Source organism: Pagrus pagrus, assembly GCF_965226575.1.
Source record: "Pagrus pagrus genome assembly, contig: HAP1_SCAFFOLD_65, whole genome shotgun sequence".
NCBI classification, from domain to species: domain Eukaryota; kingdom Metazoa; phylum Chordata; class Actinopteri; order Spariformes; family Sparidae; genus Pagrus; species Pagrus pagrus.
The window spans coordinates 63119-86266 of NW_028175398.1; the positions used below are offsets into that span (position 1 = coordinate 63119).

At 41.8% G+C, this 23148-nt stretch overlaps 1 long non-coding RNA gene across 3 annotated transcripts in view; it reads left to right on the forward strand.

Annotated features, from left to right (window-relative positions):
- Window positions 1-17882, forward strand: part of LOC311253903 — a 37293-nt gene extending 19411 nt beyond the window's left edge. Inside the window, exons 4-6 of one of the 3 annotated variants that reach the window (XR_014622028.1) lie at window positions 7205-7728; window positions 7820-9774; window positions 14971-17882. This is a non-coding gene — a long non-coding RNA (uncharacterized lncRNA). The remainder of the gene's footprint in view (window positions 1-7204; window positions 7729-7819; window positions 9775-14970) is intronic. The other 2 variants (XR_014622029.1, XR_014622030.1) reach the window with 2 other exon arrangements.
- The last annotated feature ends 5266 nt before the right edge of the window (window positions 17883-23148 follow it).

Here is a 23148-nt window from a genome sequence, read left to right on the forward strand (position 1 = left end):
AGTGATCACCTGCCTGTCTTTGCGATTCATGAATGTAACTACAATAGGAACTGGGGGTGTAATGAAGTTAAATACAGGAGAGTAAGATCTGAGGAAACTATAGCTGCATTTAGGAATGATTTAATTAATTATGATTGGAAAGAAGTTTGTGAAGACACTGATAATATTAATTATTTTTAGACATATTCAAAAATGAGTATGACAAAAACTGTCATATGTATATATATATGCAAACAATGTAGTAACAAGAATAAGTATTCTGAAAACCCCTGGATGACTAAGGGACTGCAAAATGCCTGTAAGAAAAAGAATACTCTGTATAGGCACTTCATAAAATATAGAACAAAAGAGGCGGAGATTAAATATAAGAAATACCAAAATGCATTAACTAATATTATGAGAGTATGTAAGAAGGGTTATTATAATAAAATATTAGAGAATAATAAAAACAATGTAAAAAGTATATGGAATATATTAAAGGTATAGTTGGTAATCCTGTTCAGAAACACTTTTTGTTATACTGGGTGAAATGGCCTTTCCATCCTGAGAGTAGTCCATACATAATGTGTTCAGGAAAATGAACGAAATAAATCATACCTCTGTGGCAGCTGCAGGCCTGTAAAATCTCTGACCAATCCCTCCCTCTCAGTCAGAGTTGAAAGAACCGTTGCCGGATATATTCAACACAGTCCGTATGAGCTGTGTCCAAATTCAGGGGCAGCATCCTTCAAAGTGCGGATTTGAAGGCCAATTACATCACAACGCTGCGCGAAGGATATCCAAATTCGAAGGCTCCTCCAAATGCAGCCCACAAATGCAGCCTGCTTCTCCCGCTTTTTGGAGGACGGACCGCTACTATCCTTCGCGGCCTCCCATATCCCAAGATCCTTTGTGCGCCGCTGCTCAGTCACGAAAAAGAAGAGGGAAAACTGAACAATGGCGACATCAAGTGGCGCGGACTTGACATTTAAATGTAAGTTCTGGGTTTATACTCGGTTTTTACTCATTTGATCATCCATTGCCAGATATGTTAAACTTCAGCGGACTTTCAGTTAAAATACGTGACCCTGGTAATGCATTAGCATACGGCATAAATTAGCATTATGCCGTTGGAAGTAAAGCTATAAAAGCCTTCGCTTTCAAAATGTTAGACGTTCAGAAAACCATAAAATCCATTCAGTCAAAACTCTTTCGCGGGCCTGGGCGGCATCAATCGTGACATAACCGTAAGGGCGGGAACATCTGGTGACGCAAACCAGGAAATACGCCGAAGGCTGGACCGTCCAATTTAACTATGGTTGACGCAACCGTCAAAGGACTCTCCGAAGGACCCGGCCTTCGAAGGATGCGGCCCCTGAATTTGGACACAGCTATGGAGTTAGCAGGAGATCCACACTCCAGTTCAGAAGGTGGCAGTAATGCACACCTAAAGTTGTTTGCCAACAGCCATAAAACAGCAGCAGAAGAAGAAGCAGCAGAGTTACCAAGAGAGAACAATGGCAGAGAAAATGCAGCCAAAAGTAGCACTTCCAGAAGTGATGCAGAGGTTGCTGTCTTTCTGTTGGACAGGTAATTAGTTGTTTTGCTTCGGGGATTTGTTATTTTCATGAAATATGTAACGTTAGCCAAATTAGCTACTTTTGTCGCTTGTCTTAGCCCAATGCTAATGGCTCTCCTCTGCCCTGCTGATGGACTGGACAACTATTCCCTTAAATAATATAATTAGAAAAAGACAAACCAAACCAGATTACCCTGAATTGTTTACGGACAATGGCATAACAATTACTGATAGGAATGAAGTGGTTGACAAATTTAACAGTTTTTTTGTTAATGGATGGGTCCTAATCTGGCCAAAGAAATAAATCCGAGAAGAAATGTGTTGAGGAAAAATGTGTGGAGAGAAATCCAAATTCAGTCATATTGGGAACTGAAAAGTAAGGAAATTATTGATATTGTAAATAAGTGTATAAGTAAAACGTCAAAAGATTAGAATGATATCGATATGAGTCTTCTAAAGAAAATAATAAATGGAATTGTGGGTCTGTTAACACATATATGTAATTTATCATTCATAACGGGAACATTTCCAGATAAAATTAAAGTTGCTAAAGTAATTGTATAAAGATGGTGATAAACACCTTTTCACCAACTATAGACCTGTATCCTTGCTTTCTCAGTTCTCAAAAATTATTGAAAAACTTTTTGTTACAAGACTGGATAATTTCATTAAAAAAAATAATATATTCATGGACAGTCAGTATGGGTTCAGATCAGGCAGATTAACTTCTATATATTTGTTGACCTAAAAAAAGCATTCGACACAATTGATCATGGGATGCTACTTAAAAAACTGGAGAGGTATGGCATCAGAGGGGTTGCATTGGATTGGATAAAGAGTTACATTAAAAACAGGCTTCAATTTGTGCAGATGGGTCTTCACAAGTCAAAGAACCTGAACATTACCTGTGGTGTCCCACAGGGGTCAGTCTTGGGGCCGAAGCTAGTTATTTTGTACATTAATGACATTTGTAGAGTTTCAAATGTACTGAAGTTTGTTGTCTTTGCGGATGACGCAAATATTTTTTGTTCTGGGGAAGACTTGCAGCAGCTCTTGGAAGTGGTCACGGAAGAAATGTATAAATTAAAAAGTTGGTTTGATATAAATAAATTATCATTGAACCCAGGGCCGCCCCTGGCAAAATTGGGGCCCTAAGCAGAATTTTATTTTGAGGCCCCCCCCCCCTTTACAAAATGACTGTATCACGGAATGCCATTTAGGTTTACAACCTTTTATAAGTAGGAACAAATCAAATGAACAGCCTCTTTCAACAATGGAACAGGCCTTTTACAGATGCAGGCTGCTTCAGTAGACATGGTGCCTGATGGCCCTTGTGACATACTGGGTGCTGGCTCCGTGTCACCCTTAGTAACAAACTTCAGCATTGACCCTGTTATGACAAGAAATCCACCATACAAGCAGATTATTAATTTTTGTTTTGGTCTTAATGGTAAATTACACAATGAAATTAATGTAAATACTAGCCTCACAAAGATTAAAATGCAATTAATGCAAATACGACTACAGCTAATAATATTCATTATGATTTGATTTGATGATATTTCTATATCTAAATATTTTTAAATACTTATTTTTACATTTAGTGCTTAGGTTCTATATTCCTACACTGCTGTTTGCTGCTGTAACGCTTTACATTTCTCCATTGTGGGTCAAGGATTATCTTAATTTTTCTTATCTAATCTTATATGACTGTTATAAATTAAATTCACCAAGAGATGGCGACATTTTACCTCCATAAAAATAGCCCAAAACTTCTATTGATAGCATAGATTGATAGGCTATAAACCTGAGCCAACATACGACCACCAACTGGTCAATTAACCGCTCCTTTTTCAACAGAGCTGAATGTATATGCAGTTAACAAGACATTCAATAAATGATAATCAGGGCCGCTGGAAAATTTCATCTCCAGTCCACATCTAGACAGAATTATCCTCTCTTCTGTCTCATGATTAGCATGCTAGCAGCTGGGGTGTTTATGCCACAAAGTTTTCTTTTTTATTTCAACAACATACCCACCTTCAAGTGAAGCACGAGCCTCCTCTTGTTTAGACTTTGTCTTTCTTTTGCTTGCTCCCGATTCATATTGCCGTTGGGAGGCCATCTCTCCACCTGCATCCAACTGCCTGTCGGCGCATCTGACCGCTGATTGGTCAGATGCTGCGTGCTGTCAATCATTGCGGCAACGTGTGCGGCGTCAGATTACTCGTCTCTTTTTTTTTCTCTCCTGCCTTTGGCTGACTTGGTGCTCTAAGCGTGCCTCACGGCAGCGATGCGCATCCTTTGCGCATTTGCGGAGAATGCGTCCCCTTGTGCAAAATGGGGCCCCCCACGGATCGTGGGGCCCTACGCACAGCGCGTGTTCTGCGTCTAAGGAGGGGCAGCGCTGATTGAACCTGAACAAAACTAAATTTATAAATTTTGGACATCGTAAAATGAATGAAGATGTTCACGTAGAAATGAATAATGTTGCAATAGAAAGAGTTTATGAAAACAAATTTTGGAGTGTTTTAATTTTTAATTTATTAATTTAGTTTTGCTGGAAGGCCCACATTAAGTATCTGTGTACTAAGATGGCAAAGAGCATTGGAGTGCTGAGTACATGTAGATATATCTTGAATCAAGCAACACTACACTTTCTGTACTGTGCACTCATTACAATATCTTTTTTTTTTTTTTTTTTATTATATCTTTATTTGGAATGGACATAAATACACCAGCATATCAACATTGGTAAGAGTGAAAACAAGTGTCCTTCCGGTTTTGTTTGTTTGAGTCCAGGAAAAACGCATCACCAGCCGTCCAGGCATGCGAGTCCAAAAAAGGTATAGTCATGGGTCGTGGATTAAATTACGTTCGGCCTTTGTAGTACCCACTTTCCTCTAATAACTTAAATTACACAGCAATTGTAATGGAATAATATCAGTGGATACAAGTTATCCTCTTAAAAGACAGTACTGATAATTTGCATGAGGTACACAAAGCCAGATGAGATTTACATGCTCACTTAGAGAGAACTCTGGTACAACTTACTTGTAGATCTCATCTCTCATCTCACAGTTTAAATGGAACTATGTACAGGAACCAGGGTGGTCGCCCGCTGCTGCTGTCATAGAAATAATTAACAATAACCAGTCAGAAATTAAGTAAGTAATCTAGGAAGTAATATTACCAGTGAGATCAAATGAAATCTGCTCTCGTGGGGGTTATGAATGAAATCCAGTTGTTCCAGATTTGGTAAAATTTGTCCTTTTGGATTCTTAATTGATAGCTCAATTTTTCCATCCTAAATATCTCTAGGGTAATTCCAATCCAATCATCCAGGGTAGGCTGAATCGGGCTTAACCATCTCCTTGTAATTGTTTTCTTACTAGCCACCAAAAGTAATTGCAGCAGCTTTATCTCGGTCCTGCATTTCAAAAAAGAGACAAGACCCAGGTACAGAACATCAAAAACCAGAGGTATTTGAGTGTTAAAAAACGTGCTTAAGGAAGCCTGGATACCCCTCCAGAAATCATTTAACTTGGGACAATCCCAGAAGATATGATAGTGGTTAGCAACAGTTGAACCACATTGTCTCCAGCATGCCATATGTGTGGAAAAATTCTGATTCACGTTCTGTAAGGTCGGTCAATTTACATTCATAAGCAATATATGATCGTAATTGCAGGTATCTATGAAATTTGTTTCGTGCCAAGCCGTGATTATCCCGCAAGGTCTCAAAGCTGTGCACAGGCTTTCTTCGAGTAAGTGAAAGGAGTGTTGTGAGACCATACAATGTCCATGATTTAAAACTAGAGTTGTGCCTATTGGGAATAAAATCTGAGTCATAGGCAAACCATCTGAAAATTCTCAACATTCTATGCATCTCACAAATATTAATTACCTTCTGCCAGACTCTGAGTGTGTGGGATACCCAGGGGTTCGCCGACTTTTCCAAATGAGACGTTAGACCTTATCCGCTATTACACATATTACCATATCTGATCTATTGTGTTGAAATCTGGGGTAATACTTACAAGAGTACCTTAAAAAGGATATGCACATTGCAAAAAAGAGCAGTAAGGATAATAAATCATGCTGGGTATCTTGATCATACGAATCCTCTATTTTTTAAATTACAGACTTTGAAATTTATGGACTTAGTGAAAGTTAGAACAGCAATAATAATGTTTAAAGCAAGAAATAATGCACTGCCTGAAAACATTTAAAAAAATGTTTCAAGATAGAGAAGGTAAATATCATCTAAGAGGAAAATTAAATTTTAAAAAACCTTGTGTACGTACTGCTTTTAAAAGCATGTGCATATCAGTCTATGGGGTAACATTGTGGAATGGTCTTGAAGAAGAAATCAAAGTACTAGCTCTATACAGTTTAAAAACAGATACAAGAAAGCAATTCTTGACAAATATAATAAAAAAATAAGACCTCAAAACAACTATCTATTTTCTGGATGTAATTATTCTATTACATTTCTGTTCCTTATACGAAGCAATATGTATAATATAAATATAACTAATTGCAATCACGGCTGGGTTATGGAATACAGTACTTCACTTTGGTGGTATATGGGGAGTGACTGGGGAATTAACTTTTTCGAGTTTAGGATATTGTAGGAGGCTAGTTTAAGTATGCCTTGATTTTTTGTTAATTGTTTTGTTGTATTTATCATTTTGTCATTACTTTGTATTTTACTTTTATATATTTCTTTTTTGTTGTATTTATTTTATGATGTGAGGAAGTTGTGAAGAAGGGACAGGACTAAATAAGCTTTCTGCTTCCTCCTGTTCCCTCTCGAACAGATTATTTTGTTTGTCTGACATATCATTTTGATGGCTACTTGTTGTTCAAGATAAAATGAAGAATAAAGAATGAATTGTGATTTTGGGCTATATAAATAAAATTTGATTTGATTTGATTTGATAAACCCCCCCCCACTCGCTGTTTACTACGCACAAGTTTATCTAGAGGCTGCTCTTTTAATGGTTGAAGATGGCCACCCTGTTCGGAGATAACACAGTGCCTAACCTGGAGGTATTTGAAATAATGGGTGTGGAGTAGTCCATACTGAGATGAGAGCTCTTCAAAAGTCTGAAGGGTTCCATCTTTGAACAAATTCCCAAAAGTTGTAATACCTCTTGTAAACCATAGGTTTGTAATACCATCTCTAAGGGCTTTAGGTAAAGAGGGATTGGAGTGGAAAGGGGATTTGTCATAAATAGGTTGAATACAGCCCGTTTTCTTCCAAATTTGCTGCCATATCTTATAAGTATGGACAATAACTGGGTTTGTTGTTGTAACCAAAAGAGAGCTAAGCGAGCTGTTATATTGAACTGATTCCAGTTTGAACTCTGTTAAATGGTTCTGTTCAATTTGTTTCCACTTAGGTGAATGGGATTTGCACTGTTTGCCAGACCCACATTGCTGTAATTTGTGCTGCCCAATAGAAATGCTCAAAATTGGGGACTTTTCAGTCCACCTTTTTCTAGAGGGTTTTGCAATATTAACATCTTTATCCTGGGTGGTTTGTTTCTCCATATAAACTGTGTGATGCAAAGGTTGAGTTGTTGAAAAAATTGCTTTGGGACCAGAACTGGTAACATCTGGAAACCTGTACGCCTACAGGTGAGAGATTGACCATTTGGTGACCTGGTGCAGCCAGAACAACCTGGAGCTTAATGCTCTAAAGACAGTGGAGATAGTAGTGGACTTCAGAAAGAACCCAGCCCCACCCGCCTCCTTCAACCTGTGTGGCTCCCCAGTCAACTCTGTGGAGTCCTGCCGTTTCCTGGGCACCATTATCACCCAGGACCTAAAATGGGAGCCGAACATCAGATCCCTCACCATAAAAGCCTGGAATGGGAAATTGCATTACTATACCATTTTTATTCATTATGTCGTCTTACATTGTCTTCACTGTGTTCTTCCCACATCCTCGAATGTTTGTACTGTCAGCACAAAGAGAGATATGTGCTTCTTGTTATGGGAACGGAGCCTGGTACAGACATGAGAAGGACACAGGGCATTCCTTTCCTTTAACAAAAAGGGTTCTCAACTGTCTCATCTTGTTCTTCTTTCTGCAGACCGCATGCCACTCTGTTGATTGATGAACCTTTTTTATAAAGAATAAAATCCTTAAAAGACAACTGGTATTTCTTACAAGTTTGTTTCAGATATCTCACAAATAAGACAAATTTCCACAACAATTTGGTGTCAGAAGTGGGATTCCTTGTGTGACAGGATCTGGAGCCTGCAGCGGACTGTGACCGGCCAGCCTGGAGGAAAACTTCGTCCAGCCTCTACCTCGAGAAAAAATCTTAAGAGACGAGAGGACTGACCGCTGCGGCCCCGGACCGTCATCACTGGAATCCTTATTGAGGGAAAAAGGACCACGTTGCTTAACAAACGGTGAGATACTGAAAGAAACGAAACTTCTTTAAGAGGGAAAATAAATGAATAAATAATTATAATTATGTTTTGGAAAAAAAAAAAAAAAATTAAGTAAATTAGTAATTTTTGCTGGATTTCTGTTGATCATTGTGATAGTTGGGCGACTCGAACCAATTCAGGGCAGAGTAATACCGGGTTCTGGGAACACCGGCGCTAATAGGAAGAAAAGGTGTTTATCCTATTAAGCTGTTTTACCGCTGGATTGGGGGCCAAATCAGGGCCGAGTGAAACCAAGCAGAGACAAGGGGTCTCTTAAGGTTATCACCGCTGGTTGGCTGCTTTTTTTCAGAATTTGTAGCGTAATTAAACTGAATTCATGGTAATGACCGGGTCTTAAGGATAAATATAAAGTGCACTGGGACAAGTGACAAGTAGAACAATGGGAGGCAAATCCAGCAAAAAAACAGGAAGCTGGCGTAGGACCAGACCTGGCTGCCCCAAACATAAATTACATAAAGGTTAATGATGGTAATGAGGCTATAGAGCCTTTACATGTCTGGGTGAGAGAGTTTGGTTTTCCCTGCGGAGGGACATTCAGCATGAGACAGCTGAATCTGTTGGAGGAGAAGATTAATTTTAGAATAAAAGAGATAAAAGCAAAAAGAAAAGTGTCACATAAAAAAACTTGGGGAGGTTGAAAGGCATTTGAAAGCCTTTAGGATGTGGAAAGTGGATGCAGGGAGAGACGTAAATGTGCTAGTCAAAATGAGAAGGAAAAGAAGAGTGCAAGTGATGAGAAAAGAACAGAGTTGTCTTCTCAGAATCGGGTTTCTTCTCTGTATCCCCCACTTCCAGGTCCTATGCCTCAGTGTCTCAGAGTGGACTATGACCTCGACGCGTCCCTCCTGTTCAACCCATAGCACCGCCGAGACCACCACCGCCACCACGGTCTCCAGCACCACCGCCATACCCGGACGACCAGAAACCGTCATCGTCTGCTTCCCAACCAGATATGAGCGCAGCGGGACACAAACAAGGGGATGCGAAGCTCAGTGCCAACAAAGGACAGCTAACCAAAACCACATCTGTTGCTGCAAACTTTGGAGAACATTCCCCTCTTACTCCTCGACCTTACACCAGAAGCAAGGCCAACAAGGAAGATAATACAGGAGCCACCGGCACCTATCCCATGGTGGAGGTGGCAGGAGCCCGGGGCGTCCAAATGGTTTTCCGCCCCAGGTCTGATACTGATGTGAAAGAGGCCATGGCACACCTGCCACAGCCGAGTACATGTGGAAAGAAATTTGATGAGGACTTAGAACTTTTCTGTCGAGAATTCAGCCCAACCCTTCCTGAACTGAAACGCCTGCTAATCCTGAAAATGGGAGCAGCAGATTGGTCAAAGCTTTCAGAAAAGTTTCCAAGTGGCGACACGTGCTGCTCACATCATGACTGGGACGACGTGGAAAATGAAGACTATAGACATGCTGTTACCGCGCTGTATACAGTAATTACAGCTGCCTTCCCACCTCGGATGAACTCTGCTAAGATCTCTGACTGCGTACAGGCGAAAGGTGAAACTGAGGCTGCATATCGAGGACGAGGTCACAGAGGATACGGTGACTGGAGACGCTCTTATTGTGATCCAGAAGTGTGTCTCCGATGTGAACAAAAAGGACATTGGGCCAAGGATTGCACCAAGACTCTAGCTGCGACCTCCAGCCAGGCGGACTGAGAGAAGGGAAGGGGGGTGCGGCCGGACAGCTCATTCTCTACTCTGACTCACCCGACGCATCTGGAGCCTGGTAACACACCCACATCGCACACTACAGATCACACGTTTGAATTGTTATGTGATGCAATAACCTTCCTTGAAACAAAATGTTCACCTCCAGCTGGTACATATGTGAAATATGAAAACAATGCCTTTAAGAAAATGCCAACATATTCTCTATCTGTGAATGACAGAATGGTTTCTTTCCTTGTTGTCTCTGGTGCCACACACTCAGTGATCAAAGGAAAGGAGTTTCTGAGCTCTCCTAAAATGTCAGTCTGCTTTGTCAACTCTGCAAGTGCTTCTGGTGTAGTAGTACGTGAACATTTTACTGTTCCTCTTAAATGTTCCGATGATAACAGCACCAACTTCAAACATGCATTTCTGTTGTCAGACTGCTGCCCTATAAATTTATTGGGCAGAGATCTCATGTGCAAACTGGGAATAACTCTTATTCCCACACCAGATGGTGTTCAAGTCATAAAACCTCATGAAAATGCACAGTTGTTTGTGAAATATTGCCCTGATCAGCTGTTGTATGCTTATCAGTGGAAGCTACCGTAGAGCGATATCTGCAGTCTATTTTTGGAAGAGGCCAGAAAACACACACCCCCTGGCCCACCACACACGCACGTGCAGTGCATGCCAAATGACTCACTTCAGTGTACATCTTTTGTTTCAGTGGGTCCAGATAGACAGTATGAAAAGAAATGGTATGATGACAAATACAAAAATGAACGGTTGTGTATCACACACCTATGTTGGACAGAAAACAAATGCATTGCATCTGTGCAACTTACACCCACTCAAAAACATCAGTACTATGTAAATAACTCTGCGCCGCACATTGCACTTGAAAAAGCAAACACTGATAAATGGGAGGATTTGGGTCTTTTTGCACGTGCATGTAGATCAACCACTAAGTGGGACCCCACAGATGACCCACATGTGTTTTACAATCCAAAACTGCATGCATTTAGAAAGGTTTTTCTGCAACCACTCACACACAACGAACAGTTCAGTTAGTTCCACCTATAACATCCTCGCATATTTTTCTGTCAGAGACTGAGGCTGCAGCCATCCCAGCCCTCCAGGAAGTCCTAAGACTCTGTGGGCTCGAGGAAAACATGATGTTGGTCTAATTAAAACAGCAGAACCAGTGGTGATCACCCCCAAATCTGATTACAGACCTTGCCAACACCTTGCCAAACCTGAGGCTATTGAAGGTTTTTGAGTCCCTGAAAAAGGCAGGAGTAATTGTGCCTTGTGACACTTCTCCTGTGAGGACTCCTATTTTTTCCTGTGAAGAAAATAAGAGACAAAGGTCAACCAACTGAATGGCGTTTTGTACAAGACTTGCAAGTCGTAAATGATGCTGTACAGCCGAGAGCTCCTCAAGTTCCTAATCCTTACACAATTTTGTCACAAGTGGTTTTCGGTGGTGGACCTGGCCAATGCATTTTTCAGTGTTCCTGTTCATCCAGATAGTCAGTTCTGGTTTGCGAGTCCCGTACTGTTTACGACGCGTTGCGGAAAAGTCTAGAGCCTCTGGCTTTGTCCGAGGGCTCTGCACTTTTGCAGTATGTGGACGACCTTGTGATTTGTGCGCCAACAAAAGAACAATGCGAACGCGATACGATCCGACTCCTAAAACATGTCCGACAAAAGGTCACATTTTTGGGTCATGAGATTTCCAGCGACGGGAAATCCCTTTCACCCAATCGTGTTGAGGCAATTCAGAACATTCCCAGGCCTAGAACCAAAAAACAAGTTCTTTCGTTCCTGGGAATGTGTTCTATGCAGTGTTAGAAGCACCACTTGGTGCCACGGTGCATGGTAAAAGCCCACAATCACATGATTTAGTGACATGGACTCCTGAGGCTGAAAAGGCCTTCACTGACCTGAAACTAGCTCTACAGACAACACCTACTTTAGGGCGACCTGACCCGAGCAGACCATTCACACAGACTGTTGATGAGAGGAATGCATGTATGACATCAGTGCTGCTCCAAGATCATGGGGGGAAACTTAGACCTGTGGCTTATTTCTCTGCTAAACTCGACCCTGTAGCTGCTGGGTTGCCACGTTGTCTCCGGGCTGTAGCAGCAGCTGAGAAAGCTGTTATGGCTTCAAGGGATACTGTAGGTTATTCAGATCTGACTCTCCTTGTTCCTCATGCTGTTTCTCTAATTTTGCTTGAACAGAAAACCTCACATCTCTCCACAGCACGATGGCTAAGACACAATACTGTTTTGCTTGACATGCCTAACATCAAGATCAAAAGATGTACTGTTCTTAACCCTGCTACATTGCTTCCCATTCAGGGGGAGGGTGAAGATCACAACTGTGTTGCTGTGTTGGACGAGGTGTGCACCCATTGCACCGATTTGTCTGAAACTCCACTGATTAATCCTCACTTTGTTTTGTTTGTTGATGGCTCAGCATCCCGTAACCCAGAAACCGGTAAAAAAACAGGTTGGTTATGCTGTAGTCTCACTACATGAGACTTTGAAATCAGGTTCTTTGCCGCCTCACTACTCTGCTCAAGCTGCAGAGTTAGTTGCTCTCACAGAGACCTGTAAACTAGCAGAAGATAAATCAGTAACGATCTGGACCGATAGTCGTTATGCTTTAAGCGTTTTGCATGATTTTGGTGCTCTATGGAAGCACAGGAAATTCATAAAATCTGATGGAAAGCCTATTCTGAATGGTGACAAAGTTTCTGCATTATTGGATGCTGCGTTATTGCCCAGAGCCATTGCTGTGTGTAAATGCCAGGCTCACACTAACAACAGTGATTCAGTTTCTACAGGGGGGTATTTCAGAAAGTGGGTTTTGTGAAAACTCTGAGTTTGTTAACCCTGAGATGAGAGAAACTCTGAGTTTTTAGTTCCAGAAAGAGAGGTAACTTAAACTCTGAGTCTGTTACTGCGGTAACTGACTCTGTGAACATAACCTGCTCACTGGCAGGTTTACCGGAAGAAACCCTGAGTCTGACGGAGCTGTCTGACAGCAGCTGTCCTTTCCTTCAGTCCGATCATGTTGAAGCAGAAATAATTCACATAGTTTTACACCAGGAGGAGAATTTAGATTCATTTAGATGAGCTCTCACTCCCCGACGAGGACTGAACCGAACAGTAGACCGCTTCTCATCAGTCCGTCATTTATATTCTCCGGCCGCACAGCGAATATCAGGCTACACATCGCTGACGTGCTCTCAGATCTGAACAATCCTCTTTGTTTGTTTTTTTTGTTTGTTTGTTTTTAATCACTTCGCAGGTTAATCAATCACCTTCAGCAACCAGAAAAAGAGAAATAACTCACATTTCATTTGACTTTCTTTATTTCCCACAGATAGCTACAAAAGTAACCATCAGTAGAGCCTATTGTATTTTTTCCAACAACGTAATTTCAATGTCCGTGTTTCTAGTTTGCAGCCGCATTGAGTATAAGATTAAATGACTTCTAGTTAAATCTGTAGACAGTAGGCTACGTGTGTGTCTGACTCCAATGTTGGGTACTGGGGGAGAGTGACGCCATCAGCCTCTGGTCACCCAGCGACCTGACTCAGGACCAGCTCCTCTGTCTCTGGCGGACGTGGTGGAGGTGAGCACCACTTCATGTTCATCTACTCAGCAGGATGTTAGGACAGATGTGTGTTAAACAGCATCTGTTGGTGGTAAAAGCTACTACAAGTTAAAATATCCACTGAATAAACTTTTACTTTGTTTAATATGTGAAATAAAACCAAAGTGAGGAGCCATCGTGAGACTGTTTTTATATTTTCAGCCGATTTGAATTAAATAAAATAGCCTAAAATAAAATAAAACACTGAACAACATTCAACCACTTCCTCAAAGGCTAATATAAAAGAAAGTGATGTTAAATTCAAAATGAAAAGACGGCCGCATCTAAAACTCTGTCAGTGATTTTTATTACGGCTGCAGCCGTGTTACTTTTTTTCCCCACAGAAAATGTCTGCTTCCTGTTTTCTCCCCTGTTGCCATGGTGAATCACAGTATCGGAGCTCCATTGATGATGGCTTTTTACTAGTCGTCAGGCACGAGCTCAACTCAGAGTTAACGTACTCAGAGTCGACTTACCTAACTCAGATCAGCTATCCTGGAACTGAAAACTCAGAGTTTCACTTCACAGGGTAAGTCAACTCAGAGTTCAGGGATAGACTCAGAGTTTGTTGAACCTCCTTTCTGGAATACCACTCTGGAAATGCACGAGCAGACGCAGCTGCTAAAGCTGCTGCTGGAAAACATGGAGTAAGACACACCCACACCCTGCTTCACTCTGACCCTGAAAAACACACAGACACTAGTGCTTCCGACTCTGACACACACACACAGATATTAGCGCTTCTGCTGATGAAAAAGGAATCTGGCGATCACTCGACTGCACACACACTAACGGCATCTGGCACGGACCTGACAGTAAACCATGTTTACCAAAACACTTTTTTCCACATTTTGCCAAATTTGGGGGGGAATGGGGGAATGTTTGATCTGATAAAAAAACATTGGTTCACAAAAGGCTTTACAGCCTATTCTCAAAGATTTTGCCAATCCTGTCACATCTGCACTACACATAATGCAGGTAAAACTACACGACAGCCACAAGCAGCACATCCACAACCAGAGGGACCTTTTGAACATGTCATGATGGATTTCATTGAACTAACCCCAAGTGAAGGCAAGAAATATTGCCTTGTGATGGTTGACATGTTTTCCAAATGGGTTGAGGTGTTTCCCACCTCAAAGCAGGACAGCGCTGCTGTGGCCAAGGCCCTGATGACGTGTGTGATACCACGATGGGGTATCCCCAGGAAAATAAGTAGTGATAATGGTACACCATTTGTGAGTGAAGCTATTAAACAGCTAGGAGGTTTTCTTGGGATTGACTTGAGACAACACTGCTCCTACCATCCAGCGAGTGGGGGTGCAGTGGAAAGAGAAAATTGCACTTTGAAATCAAAACTTGCAAAGTGTTGTGAAGAAACAGGTCTCTCATGGACTAAAGCCCTGCCGATTGTGCTAATGTACATGAGAATGAGAAAAAGAGCGCGCGCAAATCTAAGTCCCTTTGAAATCCTCCTTGGCAGGCCTCCCGAACTGGGAGTAGGGCCTGTTAATAGACCACTCCCTGAGACCTGTTTCTATGAAAATGATATGTTGCAATATTGCCAGACGTTGTCCTCTGCTTTATCTCAAATCCACAGACTGGTAAAGGACGCCCTTCCTGCTCCGGCCAACCATCCTCTCCACAGCCTTACTCCAGGCGACTACATCGTGATTCGTGACCTCAGGCAAAAACACTGGAGGTCCAAAAAGTGGAGCGGCCCGTTCCAGGTCCTCCTCACCACCCACACTGCCGTCAAAATCGCTGAGAGAGCCACCTGGGCACACGCCAGCCACTGCAGGAAGGTCCCAACTCCACAACACGCTGAGGACCAGGAGTGTTCATAACGCCAGGAAGAGAAGCAGACGGTCACAGTATTGACATACTGTGGGAGGAAACAACTTTCGGAGCGCCGATTGATCGAAGCACTGATTCACCTGTGTGCAACGTGGAAAGACGTCAACGTCCGTGGCATCCATTCAGGCAGCCAGGCATGTGCGGTCTCCGAGGCACCTTGTGCTGTCTTGTGGGGATCGCTGTCATCATAGTGGTACCCATATTATGGCCTTCGACTCATCCCAGCAAAAGTGTCTCACAAAACACTACCACTCACAACAACACTGCCAGGGCCGCCTTAACCTAATGTTAGGCCCCGGGGCTGAGAGGTTTTGTAGGCCCTCCATCCCCTCGATTTATAGAGTCTCATTTTAAAAAAGTGTAATATCTAGGTAATCTACATCATAAAATGCATTAGTTTCTTTCCAGACATACAACAGTGAGTTTTCCTTTTTTGATCCAGAAAACACCATAATATTATTATTGTTACCACACACAGCAACTTATGGTGATAATAAAACCAAAATGTTGGAAAGTATGATTTCAAACGATATTATGAAAAACATCACCAACCATCACCGGTCTGCACAAACATTGATAATAACTAATAATAGCATAAGCAAAGAACAGCAACAGATCAAAGTAGGAACCTCTTCTCTGGCCTCAGCGGGCCCTGTGAACCAATCACATGCACTGCACTGACACACAAACACACTCCATTCAGCACCATGGATAGCAACACGGCCTAATGCCAGGTACCAAAAAGATGAAACTGAGCAACATTTATAGAAGGTTTGCAGTATAATCTAGACAAACATCTAAGCAAATGTGCATTTCTCTTAAAACAATGCACAACCACAACAATTTAAAACCTGCACAAGCTATAAATACAGCACTTTCTTACCTTTTTAGAAGTGCTTTCGTCTGGTCTTCTTGGAAGAAAACGCCCTAATTATGTCCTTAAAATCCATATCACGAAGGATGTCATGCTGAATAACAGAGCCATTCTCTGGGCACACACTCTCCGTCACTGAGTCTGCGTTTGAAATGCATTTTTGAGAAAAATCTTCTCTGCTGTTTATATTGGCGTTCCGATGCCGACATGTTAGCATCTTTATTTTGACAGGACTCCGGTCCCATTTTCGCCCAATAAGCACGCACTTTTGCGTCAATATTGTTTCCCCAGCGGCCCGGGTCACTGTTATATGGGTCATCTGACTCGTCTCCCCCTGACTGCTTTGCAGCCCGGTCCTCTCTCTGGGGCTCGTCGTGTGCTCCCCGCTCCTCCTCCCCTCCACTGCTGCGGGCCGTCCCCTGCTCCTCTCCAGCTACATCCACCTGCGCGGCCTGCGCCTCCTCCGCTCCCTCCGGTGTGTGAGTTGGCGAGTTTCCCCTGGTGCTGGGTCCATCTTCAGCAGCAGCTGGTTTAAAAAATCCGGTGAGCTTTGGGATGCTCTTCAGTAATTCTTTTTCGCGCAACTCTTTCTTAATAAGTTTTTTTCTTTTCTGGGCACCACTCTCAAACGTCCTCCCTGACATTTTCCACTTGATGTCACTCAATCATAGAGGGACACACCCCTAAACTAACTATATACATTCTGATAGGTAAGCCCACGGGCCATAGGCTATAAGGCCACGTGGGTCACTCCTAATTTGGATCAATCAGCAGCCACTAACGTGCGATTAGAGTGATTGACAGAAAACCTGACAAGTTAAAAAACAATATGACCTGAACATGGGAGGCCCCTGAACTTGGGAGGCCCCTGGGCTTCAGCCCAGGTAAGCCCGTGCATTAAAGCGGCCTTGAACACTGCACTTCTACACAGAACCAAAAGACACCTGACCTCTGACCCCTATGGACCAGACAGGGCCCCTGAAGAATCTGTGGATGCAGTATGTCAATTATACTGCACGCACAATGACAAACTCATCATGCCTCATCTGTCAAGGCTACACAGCAAACCTGTCACTGGTCAGTCTGCCTGGAAATCCTCATTGTCGCACTGAACCCAAACCAAGAGTGGGTCCCTTTGTAGTGTGTCTGGTGGACTGTTTGCTCACTAGAATATCTACACAACCTCACTGGAGGTACAGCCACTCACTGTTCAAATCTTGCCCTCCGCTGCCCCGTTTCTCAGTTCCTTCACCACCATTACCAGTTGCAGGACAAGTTGAAGTAGCATCGGGTGCTACCTTTATTTGTTTCAACCGCACCTATGGCAGTATCAGTGTTGGACAGACACGTCTTAAATGTGCAAAAACTCATATCCTGTATCCTCCTGACAGCAGCAGGCAAAGAACTAATCGAGGATGGCTCTTATGGTCGGCGCTGGAAGCGTGATGCGTTTGACTATAAGATAGAGCCATACCCAGACATCTACTGGGATTGTGGTAGAATGCGAAAATCTCTACCTGCTAATTGGACTGGTTTGTGTGCAATAACCATGTTTGCTTCGCAGGTACACCTGTGGCCGGTTGGAGAATACCATCACTCCCAAAATTACAGGGTGAAACGTTTCTCTAACCCACTTGGCAGTTTTGACAAAACAGTGTACATCGATGCTATAGGGGTGCCTTGTGGTGTCCCTGATGAATTCAAAGCTAGAAATCAGGTTCTTGCAGGCTTTGAAACAGCTTTTTGCTGGTGGTGTACACTGAATAAAAATGTGGACTGGATTAATTACATCTATTACAACCAACAGAGGTTCATAACTACACACATGATGCCCTCACTGGACTAGCTGAGCAGATGTCAGCAACATCTCTGATGTCTTGGCAAAACAGAATGGCGCTTGACATGCTGCTGGCTGACAAGGGGGGCGTCTGTGTAATGTTTGGTGACTCTTGCTGTACTTTCATTCCCAATAACACAGCCCCAGACGGATCTGTCGCCCAGGCTCTTGAGAGACTGAGGTCTCTTCGTGGAGAACTTTCTGGTATTAACAGCACCTTTGGCTGGTTTGATACAATGTTTGGTAAATGGAAAGCACTGATCTTGTCTCTGCTCACTGGGCTCATTGTAGCATTAACTCTCATGGGACCAGGGCCGCCCCTGGCCAAATTGGGGCCCTAAGCAGAATTTTATTTTGAGGCCCCCCCCCCATTACAACATGACTCTTTCAACAATGGAACAAGCCTTTTACAGATGCACACGTCTGCATTTTCTGGATGCAAAGTCATCAATGAGGTCATCATATGACAGCTGCTGTGCCACTTCTGAGTTGATGCTTATGATAGCCAGGCCACTAAAGCGTTCTTGCGCCATTGATGAGCTTCAGTTTTTGCTCAGCAAAGGCAACTGTAACAGGGAGAGTTCCTGCAATGGTGCTAGCCTCCTCACAAAGATTAAAATGCAATTAATGCAAATACGACTACAACTAATAATAATATGCATTATGATTTGATTTGATGATATTTCTATATTTAAATATTTTTATATACTTATTTATACATTTAGTAATTAGGTTCTATATTCACACTGCTGTTTGCTGCTGCAACGCTTTAAATTTCTCCATTGTGGGTCAAATAAAGGATTATCTTAATTTATCTTATTTTATTTTATCTTATATGACTGTTATGAATTAAATTCACCAAGAGATGGCGATATTTTACCTCCATAAAAACAGCCCAAAACTTCTACTGATAGCATAGATTGATAGGCTATAAACCTGAGCCAACATACGACCACCAACTGGTCAATTAACCGCTCCTTTTTCAACAGAGGTGAATGTATATGCAGTTAACAAGCAATCAAAAAATGATAATCAGGGCCGCTGGAAAATTTGATCTCCAGTCCACATCTAGACAGAATTATCCTCTCTTCTGTCTCATGATTAGCAGGCTAGCAGCTGGGGTGTTTATGCCACAAAGTTTGCTTTTTTATTTCAACAACATACCCACCTTCAAGTGAAGCACGAGCCTCCTCTTGTTTTCACTTTGTCTTTCTTTTGCTTGCTCCTGATTCATGTTGCCGTTTAGAGGCCATCTCTCCACCTGCATCCAACTGCCTGTTGGCGCATCTGACCGCTGATTGGTCAGATATTGCGTGCTGTCAGTTGTTGCGGCAACGTGTGCGGTGTCAGATTACTCGTCTCTTTTTTTTCTCTCCTGCCTCGGACTGACTTGGTGCTCTACGCGCGCCTCACGGCAGCGATGCGCATCCTTTGCGCATTTGCAGAGAAAGCGTCCCCTTGCGCAAAATGGGCCCCCCCCACGGATCGTGGGGCCCTACGCACAGCGCGTGTTCTGCGTTTAGGGAGGGGCAGCGCTGCATGGGACTGTGTGGTTGTTGCATCATTCCTTGCATTTTTTTTTTTTGTTAATTTATTTAGCACAAACAATATCATATAAAGAAAAAAACCAACATGAACAATCAACATGACAGGGATGTGCAAAGGGGAGGTATGAAACCCAAAAGGGCTTATATGAAAACCTCACCCACATATTCAAAGATCAAATTTAATACAGTTTAAAAACAATAACATAGGAAAATAATTAAACAATAATGAAAAATAAGTAGAAAAGTAAGTGATTAAACAGCAAATGTAAGGAAGTAAGGGGAAAAAATACATACATAAATGAATAATACAAAACAGAAATAATGAATGAGATGATAAGGAAAGAATAAGAAGTGTGTGAGAGAGAGAGAGACAAAGGAAAATCATGACAATAATTGTCTTATGTTTGATGGTACATGGTTTGACTGATTAGGTACTTTTTGAGAGCCTTTTTAAATGACGATAAATGAATAATTTTTTTCAGATAGTCGGGTAGCTGATTCCAGAGACGTAATTGCATTAGAGTCTTAATTGTTGGAGCCATAGATAGGTCCATCTCAACGTCAACTGGAATGGCATCACTGGAACCACCTCCATATTCAGAAGATAATTCCCTTGAACTGTTCCCTCACCCTGGTTGGTCCCCTCCTCCTTACCCTGACTCTGACGATGAAGACGTGTAAGGTGTGGTGAGTTGAAAGAACACACAGAGACTAATGAAGTCACTGTGTGTGATATCAGTATTATTTTTCTCAAGCTTATACTATTATGAAAAGTTTTGACATTTAGTAACAAGTTCACTAATCATTTTTTCTCAAATGTTTACAGCTATACTTTTATGATTATTGTTTACCCATTTCTAGTCATAAAATATGTGATGAATAAAGATCAGGGATTTGCAGCAGAAGACGACATCATACTACCTTGTGATCGTGCTAGTAACCTCTCCAAGGTAGTGGCCCCCTCTACGCTTGCAAAACACAGGGGCTGGAGAGGAGCAAGCCTGCGTCCCTGAATCTATTTTAGCATGATAAATTGAAAAATATTCTTTAAGACACATAGATGATTAAGATGTGTTGGTCTATTTTATTAGTTGATGTTTGCTTAAGAATCAAATATATGCAGTGTTCTATATTTTTGTTAGAAATAATCACATGACATGATCAGTAATTCACATGTGTTTTGCCTCCTCCCAGCTTGCAATGAATACTAGTAATGTCTATGTTCCACAAACACAGCTATTATTGATTTTACAATATGTGATAACTTAAATTAAATCCTGAGTGAATTTTTAAGTTTGATGTCTAGTGTGTAGTTTGTATATACTTAAAGTGATCAATAAATGATCAAAAGGGAGGAGTGTAATGGGAAATTGTATTACTATACCATTTTTATTCATTATTATGTCTTACATTGTCTTCACTGTGTTCTTCCCACATCCTTGAATGTTTGTACTGTCTGCACAAAGAGAGATATGTGCTTCTTGTTATGGGAACGGAGCCTGGTACAGACATGAGAAGGACACAGTGTAGGAGATACACTAGTAAAAATTGTAATTTATTAATCAGGGGCGATTAATAAAACACTCGTTAATGGGGCACCACCTCCGATGTTTTGTCTATTTGAATAATCCGGAGGTAATTAATCAAATCCGACTAAACAAGGTTAACTTGTATCAATTCTAATCAATTTTAAATCAATTTATTCAATCTCATAAATGAAGTAGTGAATTCTACACAGTTTCCATCGGTTCTCCACATTTAAAACAAACCTGCACAGACAACGACATACGGTTAAATAGGTTTATTGACTAAATAATTCAGATTAAATAAATGAAATGGCAATTTAAATGAATAGCAACAGGTAACAGGAAATGTTACCAAATTTCTCTTAAACTAAAAGATCAGAACCCTAAGACACCACTCATTTATCATGTGTGAATCCAGCTGTTATGGGTGATGGAGAGCCTACTTTCTTAGCAGAGTGGCGGAGTCAGCGGCGGAGGGTTTCTCTCCGGTGGTTTGCGACTCTAGCCGGAAGTCCCGGTCCAATGGCCGAGTGTCAGCTCATCGGGAATCAGCCGGTTGGGGACCACGGTCCGATGTCTTAGGAAGAGTGTGGCTGGTCCAGTACTGAGCCGGTGACGATTCTGGCTCACTGCCCAGCGGGGAGTTACCGCTTGAGAGTGTGCTGTCTTTCACAGGAACTCACTTAAACTAAACTATAGTTTTAAACGTTTCAAAACTGTACTTCACCTTTCACAGAATCTCACCATGGCTCAATAGATGAACTTTGTCTATCATGAAAAAGGATTATGTCATGATTAAAAATCACTGAACAATTAAAGGAAATTAAAACGGGATCAAAATAAAAACACACTTGAATATACCGTAGAACTAGTAGAATTGATCACTTACTTATTCCTCCTGGTTCTAGCTTAATAATTGTTAAAACAAAACATATCAGAAACATTTACTGGTTATCAAGGAACTTATTACACAAAAGATCTCCTGAAGGTCTGTCCCAATCGTACCAGGGCTTATCATCAGGAGGTGCTGTGGTTTCACCGAATACAGGACACATTAAACATTAAAATTGATTTTAATCAAATTTCATCACAGAGACACGGGGAAAAGTTCAGTGTTATCAACTTCTTTAGCTGTTTCTTAATCTGTTAACATTAAGAGCATAAGTTCCTGGTTTAATGACAATTAGAACTTGCTTAAAATCTGGATGAGTGCAGAAACCATTATAGGATGGAATGTGTGATAAGAGAGGCATAGTCCTAAACCATTTGGGCAGGAGGGCTAGGAAAACAGAGGAGAGGCCCAGAGTGCTTTTACTCTGGAGGGTGTACTTGATAATTCTTGTCACAAGAAGACAAGAAGACACAGAACATCAGAGTCGTTACCTAATTTACAATTGCAAAGAAATAAGTTATAACACATGATTATGACAGTTCTTCTGTTCCTCATCATCTCTGAAAGGAGATTCATTTGATGATGAACTCGACCTACCTGAGAGAAAGGAGTGTTCATCTTGAGTGGGGGAAGAGGGCAAAAAGGGTTATTCAAGCTGTAAATAAAGAAGAGGGGTTTTTCCTGTGATGCGTCAATCTGACGGTTTCATTGGAAGCAAAACAAGTCAGGTGAAGAGGTGAGAGACTTCATAGCGTCTTTTTCCTGAAAACAGTCAGCTTGCAGATGAGAGGAGTAATTAATGCAAGAGCAGAACCTCAATGGAATGTAGAGGCGATGGACATGTGTTCCTACAACAGGGCATTCCTTTCCTTTAACAAAAAGGGTTCTCAACTGTCTCATCTTGTTCTTCTTTCTGCAGACCGCATGCCACTCTGTTGACTAATGAACCTTCTTTATAAAGAATAAAATCCTTAAAAGACAACTGGTATTTCTTACAAGTTTGTTTCAGATATCTCACAAATTAGACAAATTTCCACAACAAGCCCAACAGAGGATGTTCTTCCTGCGGCAGCTGAAGAAGTTCAACCTGCCAAAGACGATGATGGTGCACTTCTACACTGCCATCATCGAGTCCATCCTCACCTCCTCCATCACCATCTGGTAAGCTGCTGCCACTGCTAAGGACAAGAGCAGACTACAGTGTATCGTACGTTCTGTCGAGAAGGTGATTGGCTGCAACCTTCC